This window comes from Mangifera indica, chromosome 2 (genome assembly GCF_011075055.1).
Source record: "Mangifera indica cultivar Alphonso chromosome 2, CATAS_Mindica_2.1, whole genome shotgun sequence".
NCBI classification, from domain to species: domain Eukaryota; kingdom Viridiplantae; phylum Streptophyta; class Magnoliopsida; order Sapindales; family Anacardiaceae; genus Mangifera; species Mangifera indica.
The window spans coordinates 10,120,845-10,137,458 of record NC_058138.1 but is presented as its reverse complement, the minus strand read 5'-3'; the positions used below and the strand labels follow the sequence as shown (position 1 = coordinate 10,137,458).

The window sequence follows — 16,614 nt, the reverse complement described above, 5'->3', positions numbered from 1 at the left end:
CGAACAACATTGCCGTAGTTTTCCAACGACGGTATTCTAACGGTGAATCGAGTGTGAGAAATTTTGGTTTTGTCGAGACTGTCGAACTTTGGTTGAAGTTTTGATTTGCAATATTAAAGTTATTAGAAAAAGTTAGGGTTTAGTTTCTAACTGAAACGCACTTTGGTCACGCGCCCAACAGTGAGTTGTTGCACAGTTCCACGCACCCTTTCAGAAATTGTTGCACCCTCTCAGTAATTCTTGTACCCTTTCAGAAGCTGTCGCTCCATTTTCACACTCTTACAGAAGCTGTCGTACCCTTTCCATAATTACCCACCCTTTTAGAAACTGTCGCACCCTTTCAGCAGCTGCTGCCCCATTTCCGTAATTGCTACAGCCCATGAGAAACTGTCGCACCCTTTTCGTAATGGTCGCGCCCTTTTAGAAACTTTCGTATCCTTTCAAAAGCTGTCGCACTCTTTTCGTAATCATCACACCCTTTCAGAAACGGCCGTACCCTTTCAAAAATTGTCACACCCTATCAGAAGTTGTGGCACCCTTTCCACAATTGTTGCACCCTTTTAGAAAATACCACACCCTTTCCGCAATTGCTGCACCTTTTCAGAAGCTTCCGCACCCTTTCCATAGTTGTCGCACCCTTTTCATAATTGTCGCACCCTTTCTGTAATTGTCGCACCCTTTCAGAAACTGTCGCACCCTTTCTGTAATTGTCGCACCCTTTCAGAAGTTGTCGCACTCTTTTCGCAATTGTCGCACCCTTTCAACAATTCTCGCACCCTTGCAGAAACTACCACACCCTTTAGTAATTCCTGCACCCTTTCAGAAACTACTACACCATCCATGCACCCTTTCAGAAATTCACGCACCCTTTCCGTAATTGTCGCACCCTTTCAGAAATTTTGTACTCTTTCAGAAGCTGCCGCACTCTTTTCGTAATTGCCACACCCTTTCAAAAATGGTCGCACCCTTTCAGAAATTGTCACACCCTTTCAGAAATTGTCGCACCCTTTCAGAAGCTGTCGCACTCTTTTTGTAATTGCCGCACCCTTTTCACAATTACCGCATCCTTTCAGAAGCTTCCGTACCCTTTCCACAATTGCTGCACCCTTTTCACAATTGTCGCACCCTTTCCATAATTGCCGCACCCTTTCAAAAACTGTCGCACCCTTTCCGAAAAATTGTCACACCCTTTCAGAAGCTGTCGCACCCTCTCCGCACCCTTTCAGAAGCTGTCGCACTCTTTTCGCAATTGTCACACCCTTTCAAAAACTGTCGCACCCTTTCAGCAATTCTCGCACCCTTGTAGAAACTACTGCATCCTTTCAGCAATTCCCGCACCCTTTCAGAAACTGCTGCACTGTCCAAGCACCCTTTCAGAAATTCCTACACCCGTTTCCAGAGTCCCGCACCCACACCCCTTTCCACAAGGTTTCCGCACCCCTTTCCAAATTCCCGAATATCTTTGCGCAACCTGAGAAGAAAACGCACCGTTTCAAGTAAAACATACCGTTTTCGATATAAAAGAATCAATTATTTTATAAAAATTAATCTGTTTTTCAATTTATATATTTTATTCATTATAGATAATTTAGAAAAAAACTTAACGTGTTCGATATATAACAATTATTTTATAAAATATTAATTTATTTTTAAATTTATAAATTTTATTCATTATAAATAATTTAGAGAAAAACATTATATTTTTTATATATAAGAATAAATTATTTTATAAAATATTAATCTATTTTTTAATTTATAAATATTACGGTAGTTTAATTTTAATGCTTTTCGTGAAATGAAAACAATTAATCGGGGAAATGCTACGGTAAAGTGAGAAATTAGACGAAGGGTATTTTTGGAATGAAACAGATGGTTTGCTTAAAAAGGTAAAATGGAGTAATTATTGCCGAAAAAGGTTTAGGCGGGGATGCAGGTGCCTATTTTAATTAATATCCCCATAATTATTCACAATTTAAAATTAAGATTGATTTTCAATTTTTTTTTTTTTGCTTGATTTTTAATTATGGTATAGCTCCCTCAAACTTTAAAACATTATATTTACACCTTAAAAACTTTATTCTATCTTTCTAGCTACTGTTCCTCCTAGTATTCCTTTCCGATGGCATCTCTCCCCCTCTCTAGTGGTTTTTTGATGCGAAAACCATAAAAAATTTGATAGAAATGGTCAGATTTTTATGCACGAATTTGTGTAAAAATTACACAAATCAGTGCGACGATCTGTGCATTGGCAGATGCATAGATCGGTCCAACGATGTTGCACAGATGTGGTCGACATTTGTGCGAGACCGTTTGACTGATCTATGCATCATCACAGATCTGTGCGATTTTTTTATAGATTGATGCGCAAAAATCTAGCCATTTCAAACGGATTTTTAGCGGTTTTCACACTTGAAACCACCAAAAAGGTGGGGAGATGCCATCAGAGAGAAACATCGGGAAGAATGATCATTGGAAAGATTGAATGAAGTTTTTAGAATCAATAGTTACTGTTTATTCTAAAATATAAAACCTTAAAATCTATATATGGTGAGAGTGAAAGATTAATCTTTTAAAATTATGCTATAAGGGAAATAGTTAGTTTTAAAATTAAGAGGGGGGAAAAAATGATATTTTTTTAATTTAAATAAAAATTTTAAATAACGATTTTATCTTTGATTATAATAACTATAACTAATGGATATATAAATATTTAGATTTTAAAAAATTAATAAATGTCTAAGTAGGTGCGGGAATAAGTCTCTTGGCCTATTGAAATGCCGGAGAAAAGACGGCATCGTTTAAGATTTCCTTAAGCAGTATAAAACCCGTCTCTTTTACCGTTTTATTTATTATTTGTAAAACACACAAAAAAATAAAAAAATAAATAAAGTACCTTCCCGCCTTTCTTTCAAATTTTGAAAATAAGGAACCGTTGGTCTTTTTGGCGGGTCAAAATTTCAACGTTCCTTTCTAAGTGCTATGTATATGTTATGTGTGAAACACTGAAAACACATCATCGTTTCTTGTGTTAGCGATTTCTTGAAAAGCAAAAGAGAGAGTCTGACTCTGAGAGATGGGCGGAGAGAGGAAGAGAAAGCTAGAGAAAAGTGACGAAACAGAGATCGATAAACGTTGTAATAAGAGGCGTGAAGGTCTTTTTGAGGAGGCCTATAAGTTCTTGGCCGATGCTTCCTCTGTTGAGTCCTGTAGTCTTTGGCTTCAAGCTGTTCTTGATGATTACGATTCTTACGATTTTAGCAAAGAAGAGTTGATCATGTTTAATCGAGTCATTGACATGGTCAAGGCCAAGGTTCTCTATTTGTATGCGGCTCTTCAACGGCAAAATCCTCAACTTTGAACCTTTAATTCAGGGGTATGCCATTTTCATCTGTTTAATTAACTAGTGGATATCTGTCTATCTATCTTCTTCCTTTCCTTTCCCTTTTTTATTTTTTCGGTGTTTTGAACTTAGCCATTACAATTAGGGTTTCTAATCCAAATTGATGTTCAACGTTTTAGGGCTGCCAGTGAAATCAATCTCTATAATAGCACTTAAAAATTTACGATTAGAGTTTTTAATTAGGGTTTATAATGATAGTAGTGAGTTTTTAATTAACGTTTAGGGTTTGTGAGTTCGAGTTAAAGCAATATATAAAAAAATCAAAATTAAAATTTCTGGAAATTAGCTATCAAGTCTTCTTGATGATTTTTTTTTTTTAAATTAAAAATTCTTTGGAAAACATATTGTTTCTGAAATTCCTTTTTCATCGATGTTATACGAGAACACAAATTTCTCTAACCATTTACAAATGTTTATCGGAAGAAAGTTTGAGTTAACTGGGCATTTTTAACTTCGTTTGATCAAAAGAAAAGAAATTTCTTTTCATGTAAAGCATTTGAAAACACTAGTTTAGAAAATTTCAAGATGCTCTAATCATTTAATTTGAAGAATAAGGGATATATATTTCCTCTGATCTGGGATCTTTTGTACTTCATACTTGGATTAAAAGGTCGAATATAAATCGTTCTTTTTTTTTTTTTTATGTCAAAAGCGTGGAAAGAAACTGAAAATATTACTTATCATGATAGTTGTGTTGTCTAGGTTTGAAGGCGCTTCTGAATGATAACTAAGTAGGATTTGGTGGAGCTTCATTCTTCCTGGTCGCTGTAGCTCTACTGTGAGCTATTTGCTTTATTGGCTCTGTATTTTAGGTGGTGATGTACTCAAACAGTTGTTTCTGTACTAGTTTTGAAGAAAGTAATTGTGGGCGTTATATGGAAGCTATTCCTGTAAGACATGGCAGCCCACACAGCAATTTTCTAGTGCTGCATCAGAAGCACATGTTTGGTTTTGGTGTGGTATAGAGGATATGCCAGTGGAGTGATTTGGCCTTAGTTCAAAAGTCACCATAAATGCATAGTTTGAGCTGCTTAATTGTTGATATCCAACGAAGGCAAAGGTTTGTGTTGCAGTGTGGCAGACTATGAGTTACATGCTACATCTGCTGCTCTTATGGATACATACACATACAGCTATCGAGGTGCTCTGGTAGACGGTAGTCTGTAAGTGAAGCAGTCAACAGCAGTAGTCGTTTGGCCTGTTTAGAAATTGAATTTCAGTCACCTGTAATTTTTCTATTTTTAATAAAATTTTGGTTGTCATATCGGCCTCTTTTCTCATCTAATATTTTATTTATGGGTCTTGATGAAACCGTAACTTTGTATAGTAATAAAAATTAGAGGACTACTACACAAAAAAGGAAGAATAAAATTTGATCATAAAATTATTATCTTCATCATTGATGCCACTTGAACAATGACAGCCATTTGCAACCGAGCCTCAGTTCTAGTATAGCCTCCTGAATAATTAATGTTTTAAAAGCAAGGATCTGTTTCTCAATGTTGCTGTGAACTTGTTAGGCACCTGAGAAAATTTCAGCAGCACCTCCCCTGCTTTCCAGTGTATCAGCCAATATTTTTGTATTCAACTCTACTGTTGTATTCAATAATCAAGCAATGCAATAGAAGTTTTCACATTCAACTCTCCATTCCACACAAATCAACCAAACAGCAACATAAATTGGATACCACAATGGACAATTTTAGAATGAATCAACTAATATTCATCATCATATTACTGAAAAATCAGTGTAATTCTACAAAAGTTCATTACACTTTTGATTCAATTGAAAAAGAAAAAAAAAGAGAAATAAAGTTCCCAACAACCGAAAATGAAAAAACCCCCCAATAAGTTTCCAGGCAATTCGAGAGGCCTAGATCTCTCCCTCAATTTTCCACTTTCTCTATAAGTTTTTCTATGCCTTTATCTAACCGTCCTGCCCCCTTTTTGTTCCTCACCAACATCAATTCTGCCTCTCTTGTGCCACGTGTCTGCGTTGCCTCTTGTGGTCCTTTCATATAATAATTTGCTAGCTGTTCAAATGCGGTGCTGCAACTGGTTTTGTTAGCTCCCATCTGCTGTTATTCCTTCCACTGCTGTTATGCTCCATCCTTCTTCGATTCTTCTTCTTCTTCCTGCGAGCAACGTACACTCGGTACCTAACAGAACTCAGCCAGTGGTGGAAGCGGGAAGGCATTTGGAATCAAGTATTCTATCGTCTTCCTCTGCTTTCATAGTCTGCTAGTATACTGCAAAGACATAAATGAGAGGCATGAATTTCAAAAATATTCCCTAACACAAATCCTTCTGAATATAACATAGAAGAATTCAATAACCATGTTAAGAACAGAAAAACTAAACAATTCATCCAGTAAGCATGCATCAAAAGGAAAGCATCATATTTGAAAATTGGATGAAGAGAATAGATGCAAAACAAACATGCATGTCAAGAGAGAAAGAATCAAAACACACATTTGCAAAAAAGAGAAAGGATAAACATTTTATGTACTCCTTTGCCTCTTATATGGATATATGATGATGGATGAGTCAACGGATCTCATTTTAATCATTGTTCGTCTCCATATACAAATAACACATGACCAATATAGCTTTTCGTAGGAATGTGGTTAACTCTATATTCATACACCATATGAATTATTTGTATCCATATAGATTCGACCATAATGTCTCAGGTCAAAGGATTACTTTGTACACTAGTATAATCATATGATAAGTCATTAATTACAATTTAATGACTGTATGACTTATCATTATTGGTCATGTTTGAAAAATAGTTCTCTAACTATTAATTCATACTAATACCCTAATGACATGATCGTCATAGTTACCTGCACTAATGGCATCTCATGATATTCAATAGAAATATTTAGTATGTCTACTATATGATATAATTGCCCAAGTTATATCACGTCCGTAAGGAATAATTCGATGATTTAGTTTGTATTAAGTAAGTCAATCGGACAGTTCATCCACATACTTTATATTATCACAAATAAAGAAAACAACTTATGCATAGAGCAAAAGAACTACTTATTTATTAATAAATTATTTGGAAGATTATATACAAGATGAAATACTGTAAAATTGACAATACGAATGGTTTCTAGGGTATACACTAACAAAACTCCCATTTGCATTAGAATCATTCGTTGTTGTATCACATACCCATCTTTTTAAGATGATGGTCCATCTACTTTAGTATCATTGCCTTAGTCAATAGGTCAGCAACGTTCTTTATAAACAGTGTTTTCTAAATTATAATCTCTCCAGTTCTAATGAATTCTCTTAAAATGTGATATTTTTGCTGAATATGTTTGGCCTTCTAATATGCCTTTGGTGTACAATAGCACCAGTATTGTCACAAAACATGGTTATTAGATAAACTATGTTTGGAACCACACCAAGTTCGAATATGAACTTACGTCTCCATATAACCTCTTTTGCAGCTTTTGAAGTAGCAATATATTTAGCTTTGATAGTGGAGTCAGCTATGGTTGATTATTTTGAAGTTTTCCAATTAACTGCACCCTCATTACAAATAAAAATGAACCCTGACGTAGATTTTATATCATTAACATCTAACTGAAAATCAGCGTGTAAGTATCTCTGAATGTTTAATTTTGAACACCTATAACTCAGAACAAGATCCTTAGTCCTTCTTAAGTACTTAAGAATTAATTTCATAGTTGACTAATGTTTCTCCCCTAGATTGGCCTAATATTTGCTCGTAACACTCATAACAAATATTATATCAGACTTTGTACATAGCATTGCATATATGAGTCTGCCTACAACCGAAGCATAAGGCACATTACAAATTTGTTGTCATTCTTCATTAGTCTTTGAACCCATATCTTTAGAAAGATGAAGACCGTAAATGAAGGGCAAAAGTTCTATTTTCAAGTTTTCCATGTAGAATCTTTTTAACAACTTTTCTATGTATAATTTTTAGGGTAATCCAAGTATCCTTTTTGTTCTATCTGTATAGATACAAATTCCGAAGACGTATGTAGCATCTCTCAAATCTTTCATTAAGAAGGTTCTAGATAACCAGATCTTATACTCATTCATCATGTCAATATCATTACCTATTAGTAGTATATCATCCACATACAATTTATGAAATGTAACGACATGATCCTTAACCTATTTGTAAATATAGGGTTAGTCTAGATTATTTTTGAAATCAAACGATTTGATTATTTCATCGAATCGAATGTTCAAGGTTTTGGAAGCTTACTTCAATTCATAAATAGATTAATGATGCAACTTGCATACCTTAAATCTTTCAAAACCAGATACAAAACCTATGAGTTGTTCCACATATATGTTTTCCTCAATGAATTCATTAAGGAATGTGGTTTTGACATCCATTTGTCAAATTTCATAACCATTGTATGTTACAATAGCTAGTATTATTTGATGGATTTAATCATAGCCACAAACAAAAAAGTTTCCTTATAATCCAATACTTGTTTCTGAGTATAGCCCTTCACTGCCAATTGTGCCTTATAAGTTTCCACTTGTTGATTCTTGTCAATCTTTTTCTTGAAGATCCACTTATAGCCAATAGAAAGAATTCCTTCTGGTGGATTAACGAATGTCCAGACTTGATTAATATGCATAGAATCAATATCTAGTATTGTTTTCTCATAGCTTCTAAGATCATCATTATGATTTATTTCTCCCACTAAGATTCAAAATCTTGTTCATGAAAAAATTCGTATCTATTTGGAGGTTGGATACTTTAGAGGATCTTTGAATTAGAACTGGTACATCAAATGTAGAGGTCTGTTGAGAGGACTCTTCTTGCTCAACCTATTCAATTTGAGGCTCTTAAAAATTTTTGTGAGCTCTATTATTCTTTCCACACCTTCTTTTTATAAGAACTCTTTTAAGAAGTGCACATCTCTACTTATTGAAATTCTTTGATTAGTCGAAAAGAAAAAGTAATATCTTAAACAAACTTTAGAATATCCTATAAATCAAGTCTTTTCAGACTTGACATCTAGCATATCAGTTTTAATTAATTTAACATAAGTTAAACATCCCCATTTTAAGATAACTGACATTAGGAGGCTCACTATATCACTTCTCATACAGTGTTTTCTGAATTGACTTGGATGGTGCTCTGTGTAGAATATACGCAGTGGTAAGCAATGCATATTCCCATAATGATGTCAATAGGTCCGTAAAACTTACCATGGACCATACCATATCTAATAGGGAACAATTTCTCCTTTCGAATACGCTATTATGTTATGGTGTGTACGAAGGAGTAATCTGGGATATGTTTCCATTTTCCTTGAGGTAGTCTCAAAATTTCATACTCAAATATTCACCTCTACAATCTGATCGTAGAACTTTAATATTCTTTTTAGATTGTTTCTCTACTTCATTTTTGAATTCCCTAAACTTTTTGAAGGATTCATATTTGTATTTCATTAAATACACATACCCATAACTTGAATAATCATCGATAAAGGTGATGAAGTATTGAAAACAATTTTTTCACCATTTCACTAATGTATTAGTTCCACTAGTTTTTTGGAACTTTCCCTTTTACTTTTAAAGAGTGATTTGGTCAGTTTTCCTTAAAGACATGATTCACAAATTAAATAGTGTTCAGAACCCAATGACTTCAAAATTTTACTTGTTTCCAATCTCATTATCATGTTGTCTCTTATGTAACCTAAATGATGATGCCAAAGTAACCTTGGATTAATTTCTTCTCAAGATCTTTTATTCATGACAGAATATATAATATTTAGATCATTTAGTTCCAAAATATACAAACCATTTATATTAATTGTTTTGCTAACTAGAAAATTTTCAAAATGAATTAAACATTCATTACCATTGAACAACATATTGTAACTATTTTTATATAAGACAAAAACAAAAATTATATTTCTAATAGCTTTAGCAAAAGGCCAAAGGACTATTTCCCAACCAAAGTATGCTGTTTTCCCAAGTTTACCTCCATTAACTTTGAAAATCTCATTTACCTATTCGTGGATAGTTAAAATTAACAGTTTCAATGGTAAAATCGTTATTTTATCTATATTATTAAAAATAAACTTAAATTTGATTTGATTTTTCCCCAAACCCTAAAACTAACAATTTCTCCTAATTCAAGTTTTCAAAAACAACATTTTCTCCCTAAGGTTTTTAATTTTTTAGATTCAATTTTTCGATGATGTTTCTTCCTCTTCGACAACCTTTAGGAGACGTCTCTTTCTCTTTGATACAACCTCATTCTGATGGTTCTCCTAGGCATCGTTGTTGACAAAGAAAAACTCATCTTTGTTTCAATGAAGACAAGGCTTTTGCCAACAATAAAGACTCTTCTTCAATGAAGACAATTCGTCTTCATAAAAGACGAAGACGAGTCATCTTTGTCGACAATGATGCTCAGGAGAATCATCGGAAGAAGGCCACATCGAAGAGGAAAATACGTCTTCTAGAGGTTGTCAGACAGGAAGAAATGTCACTAGAAAATCGAATCTAAAAATTGGATACCTTAAAGGGGAAAATGATATAACTAATGAACTCAGTTAATTTTAACCACCCCTGGGTGGGTAAATGGGATTTTCAAAGATAATGGGAGAAAACTTATAAAAACAACATACTTTGGGTAGGAAATAGTCCTTTGGCCTTAGAAAAATACAAAATTCTGTACAATCTCAAAAGATATCCTGATGGAAGCTTCAGAAAATAATCCCCTATGGCTTTAGTTGGAACTCTTGCTCCGTTGGTCATATTCAAAATGACTTCATTCTTAAACAGTGCAGAACTATTTTGTGGGTCTTGCAATAACACACATATATGAGACGAAAATGTTGAATTTAATATCCAGATTTTATCATTTCAATTAACATTTAACTCAAATTCTATCACATATGAAGGAAATATACTTGTTTTCTTTTTCTTTAGACTCTAAGGGTATAGAGGATAATTCCTCTTCTAGTGTCCATTCTTATTATAATGGATGCGATGTCTCTTGCCCTTCTCTGTATTGGTTTGGACTTTCTTAAAGTTCTTTTTCTTTGGTCCAATCTTTGGACCTTTCTGAGGTTGTTTTTGTTTTCTCTTTGTTCCACTTATGGAAACAATGTTAACTTCCTTATGCCCTATCCTTTATAGAATTTCTAAATCTCATTCAGAAGCTTTAGAAGTGTGCGTTTGATTATATTCAAATTGTAATTTGTTATAAACGGTTTATAACTATTTAGGAGGAATTGGAGAATCAAATTCACCTTGATTTTGTGGAGAAGTATAACCCCATAAATGACATTTTTATCATGTTCTCACATAATAGAATTATTGGTCATGATGAAAATAATCACTCAAGAACAAAATAAATTTAATTGAATGACAAAAATTCTACATCCGTCACATAATGGAAACCTTTAGATATTAAAATTTATGTTATAGAATTTAATTATTGCATGATAAGAGACATAAATTTAATAATTTTAATTAAGGAGATTTAGGTTTAACTTAATTTTAATTAAGTTCAATTTATGCATAATTTAAACACATAGTGAGATGATAATAAGATTTTTAAAATTACAACCTAATGACAAACTATTCATTTAACCATAAATGACATAATGTGTATTATCCAAATATTCATAATATTTATTTTAGGTAACATTTACCTAACAACTTTATGCACCTTTATCAACTTATACACTCAATCATATTAATGCATATAATCACATTAGTGCTAGTTGATTTTGCTCACAATGTTTCGTTCAACTAATGCATCTAATCACATTAGTGTAAGTTGATTTTTGTACATAATCTTTCATTCAACTAAAGTGGATGAAATTATGCACATCATCTAATGGTTCAAACAAATCCATTACCATTCAAAATAACATGCATATACTTTCACCATGCATCATACCTTTTAGATTATATGTAAACATTAATCACATATATCATAATCTTCACCCAAGTGTTTTAATCACCATTAAAACATCATTTAGCATGTCCAAATGTGAACTTGAAAAATCCAAAATCTTTTTATGAATATTTTAACATGTATATGCAAATATATTAATATATCTCTATGTAGGGTTTAGGACATTGTGCACACCAAATGATTCTAATCAAAATACATCCATACGTTTCTCTTTTTCTATGATCTCAAGATTGTCATCAAACGATCTATGCCTACTGGTTCATATCAACCCCTTAATGAGTGTGACCTATAAACTTTTTATTGAATTGATAGTGTCTGAATTCAAATTGAATTAAGACATAAACCAAGGTTGGCCTATAGCGACTTGGATGAGACAAAATGTCAGTGAACATCTTTATTAGCTTTTATAACATTACAGTTATGTGTAATTCAATCATTTCTTCAACCAATATCTCTCAAGATTGAGACATAAAAGTATGTCATCTTAGTAATTTCTCGATATAAGCTGATACACATTAATGACTTACATAGATTAGACTACAACCTCATCCCACTATGGCCACAAATTCAAACAGTCATAAATGTCTTTCAACATTCGTATATGAGATATCTTCTCTTGTGCTCAAAAGTGACAAATCTTTTATTGATCAACTATAGCCTCCATGCATCTCACGATATGACTAATCACTACCTTTATGATAGTTTTATTATGACAATATATTAGATAGTGTTAAATTATATCAATCTTTATATGAGACTGTCTAACGACCTCAAGTTAAAAAACCACATGTACCCTTGGTGTTAAGAGGATTTGTTTCATAGACATTGAAACAACTATTCATATTGATATCATTTAGTGGGGTTGGCCCAATAAGCATGTCTACACCATGTGTTGCATCAAGCCATCAGCAAATAGCTTTGACACATAAAAACTATTGCACGTTTTGGTAGGGTCGTTCTACACTATGATAATCCCATCACAATTATATGTGCCCTTGGTTATTGTAATGTCGGGATTACAAATATTTCTAATTAACTACTTAATGTGTACAAGGGGTTTTCATGATTAGTTGTCTGATCCCTTCGTCACAATTCTACCATTAATCATATATATCATAATCTTCACTTAGGTGTCTTAATCAACATTAAAACATCATTCAACATGTCTAAATGTGAACTTAAAAAATCCAGAATTGTTTTTATAAACATTTCAACATGTATATGTAAATATATTAACATATCTCCATGTAGGGCTTTAGGGCGTTATTAACTAGTAGTGTAGTGGAATTAAAAATTTTAAAATTATCAAAGATCTTAAAACCCATCTAGGATACCTATTTTGATGCATGGATTCATAAACATGTTAAACACTTATAGGGTGTTTAGAAATTAAACTTACATTGTTGGCTCCTCCAAGACTTTATATGGCTATGTAAAAATTGTTATTTAACCCTCGTAAGACAATGCCTTGGTATCCATGTGGAGCACAAATAAGACACAATCCAGAAAAAGGTCAATAGGGTTTCTATTGATTGAATCTTGAAAATTGGATCATGACAAAGTGAGAAGGTCACAATAATAGAAGTTTGCATCAACAAGGTTCTAGGCGTGAAGATATATGTGTTGGTTTGTTGTCCAAATTTTAACTCAAACTAAACACATTTATTTATAAGGTATGCATAAATCCTAAGTTAGTTATGATTCTAGCTATTTAAGTGATAAGGTGTCCAAGATTTCTTATTAAATTTAGACTCTTAATTTATCATAAATTTTAATGCATAGAAGTTTTAATGAAATTAGGATTCTAACTCAATCTAAACTTTCTATCAAACAAAAACTCTAAAAAATCCTTGTTTAACTAAAACACCTTACCCATGAGTTAACTCAACTAGTTGACTCGCATCCATCATTTGGCCTTGCTTAGTTGGACTCTTAAATGGGTCTAGCTAAAACCATGCAGTGCTTTTGTAAGATGCCACGTGGCACCGTGCACACCAAATGATTCTAGTGAAAACGCAACCATATGTTTCTCTTTTTCCATTATCTCTACATTGTCATCAAACGATCTTTAGCTCTTAGTTTGTATCAACCTTTTAATGTATATGACCCATAAGCTCTTTATCGAATTGGTAGTGTCTAAATTTGGGTCAAATTCAGACACAGACCAAGATTGGTCTCTAGCAAAGCATCATGACAATTCCAACAACGGAGTGTTAGCGAACATATCTATAAGCTTTTACAACATTATAGTTATGTGTAATTCAATATTTTCCTAAACCAATATTTCTCAAGGTTGAAACATAGAGGTGTGTCATCTTAGTAGTTCTTCAGTATGAGTTAACACAAATTAATGACTTACACGAATTAGGCTACAACCTCATCCCACTATGGCCACAAATTCAAAAAGTCATTAATGTCTTTCAATATTCGCATATGAGATATCTTCTTTATGTTTAGGAGTGACGAATCTTTTATTGATCAACAATAGCTTTCATGCATCTCACGATATGACCAATCACTACCGTTATGATACCACTATTATTAGGCTACAACCTCATTCCATTGTGGTCACAAATTTAAATAGTCATGAATGTTTTTCAGTATTCGCATATGAGATATCATCTCTTTTTCTTAGAAGTGATGAATCTTTTATTGATTAACCATAATCTCCATGCATCTCACAATATGACAAATCACTACCTTTATGATATCCTTATTTTGACGATACGTTGGATAATGTCAAACCATACGATCTTTACATGAGACGGTCTAGCAACCTTCAGTTAAAAAATCACATGCACCTATGATGTTCAAAGGATTTGTTCTATAGATACTGAAACAATCATTCATATGGATATCCTTTAGTAGAGTTAGTTCGATGAACACATTACAAATGCACCTATGTGTTACACCAAGCCGTTAGCAAACAACTTCGGCACATGAAAACTGTTATCATCTTTTGGTGAGATCGTTCAACATTATGATAATCTTATCATTACTACATGTGCCTTTGGTCATTATAATGTTGGGGATTATGGACATTTCTAGAATAACCACTTAATGTGTGTATAAGGTTCCTATAATTAGTTGTCTGATCCCTTTATCACAGTTTTACCATTAATCACATACATCATAATCTTTACTTAGGTGTCTTAATCAATATTAAAACATCATTTAACATATCCAAATGTGAACTTGAAAAATTCAAAATTTTTTTATAAACATTTCAACATATATATGCAAATATATTAACATATCTCCATACATCAAACTTTCTTATGCATATACCATACATGCATGCCCTTAATTCATGCATTTTATGTACAATACACAAAATTAATATAAAATTTTCAATGTATATCATCATATACATCCAGCCAACATGCATCAATAAAAATTCTAGGGGTTAAATTTCAATTCTCAAGCCAAAAAACACATACATATCTAAATCAAGCACATATACATATATCCCATGAACACTTCATCATGTACATGCCATATATTACATGTTCTTCATCTTAAAATCACTAGAACATAAAGAGAAAAATAAAAATGTTAATGTTTTATTTTACCGAGTTTGAATATTAATAAGAGTTGCGGATCGATTTTCAGTCAAGAATTTGCACAAGAATCATATAATAAACCATACACAAGTCAACACACCAATATTTACTTGGTTCGGGTTCAAAAGATTAGAACCCTACATCCAAGGCAGAGGAATCCTCTAGCAAATCCACTAATTTGTAAGAAAAATAGTACAACTTACAGATTCAGAAGCCGATCTAGCATTACAGACACAAACGGAAACGAATCCAACCTTTCGACTCGAATCCTTCCTAAACTCGAGCACCACAGCGACCTTGTACACTGACTCAAGTGTTTAGACAACTAGATCTAAGCAAAAATAGTGGACTAATGCATTTCTTGTAAACCCTAGCAGAGAAGAATGAAAGAATCCAGAAGAGAAAAAATATTTCACACAAAGGGCTGTCTTTTTTCTTTTCAAATAAAACAGCCACATAAAAGCCTTTTTCTCTTCTATTTATTTTTCTCTAAAAACCAACTAATGGGTTATAACCATTAGTTAAAGCATTAAACCCAGCAAAGACAAAACTACCCCTGGATAATAACTATAGCCCAAACTTTGCTCAAACTTTGCTCCTTATTTACAAGATTGCCATTAGTTTATGTCACAGACTTAACAAAACTCCACCTTGACAAAAACTAATATATCTAAGACTCCTCTGCAGACCACAACACATTTACATTGAACAAATTTTGAGCAAATTCAAGGCATCCTTAAACTTACTCAATGACATAGGCTTTGTTAAGATGTCAGCTGGATTGACATCTGTTGATATTTTCTTCACATTAACTTTACCGGCAGCCAACACATCTCTGATGAAATGCAGCCTTACATCAATGTGTTTAGTCCTCTCATGAAATGCAGAATTTCTGGACAAGTGAATAACACTCTGTGAATCACTGAAGACTTCTGGAACATCAATATTCAGCCCCAATTCAGAAATAATTCCCTTCAGCCACAATGCTTCTTTAACTGCTTCAGTTAATGCTATATATTCAGCCTCAATTGTTGAAAGTGCCACAATGTGTTGCAAATTACACTTCCAGCTTACAACATTTCCACCAAAGGTGAAAACATAACCAGTGAGGGATCTCCTTTTATCAAGATCAGCTGCAAAATCTGAATCACAAAATCCTTTCACAGAAAATAGGTTAGTAGCATCAGCAGTATAACATAAGCCATAATCAGATGTACCCTTCAAATACCTTAATAACCATTTTGTTGCATTCCAATGTTCTTTACCTGGATTACTCATAAATCTGCTAACAAGACTAATTGCATATGCTATATCAGGTCTAGTACCTATCATTGCATACATTAGACTTCCTACCACATTAGAATATGGTATATTCTTCATGAAATCAGATTCATCAGAAGACAAAAATCCAGCAGATTTTAATTTAAATTGAGCACCCATAGGAACATTCACACACTTTGCATTGATCATATGATATAGTTCAAGTACTTTTCTAATATAAGTAGATTGAGATAAAGTCAAACATCTTTTCAATCTATTTCTACTTATATCCATACCAAGTATTCTCTTTGCAGGACCCAAGTCCTTCATTTCAAATTCAGAATTCAGCATACATTTCAAATCAAGTAAAGCATTCATATCCTTAGAAGTTATAAGCATGTCATCCACATAAATCAGCAAATATACAAAACTGCCAT

At 33.1% G+C, this 16,614-nt stretch overlaps 1 long non-coding RNA gene across 1 annotated transcript; it reads left to right on the top strand.

Moving 5' to 3' along the window:
* The first annotated feature begins 2,913 nt into the window (after positions 1-2,913).
* LOC123209481 lies at positions 2,914-4,664 on the top strand. Its single transcript, XR_006501073.1, has 2 exons — positions 2,914-3,373; positions 4,103-4,664. It is a non-coding gene; the product is annotated as an uncharacterized LOC123209481 (long non-coding RNA).
* Positions 4,665-16,614: the final 11,950 nt, after the last annotated feature.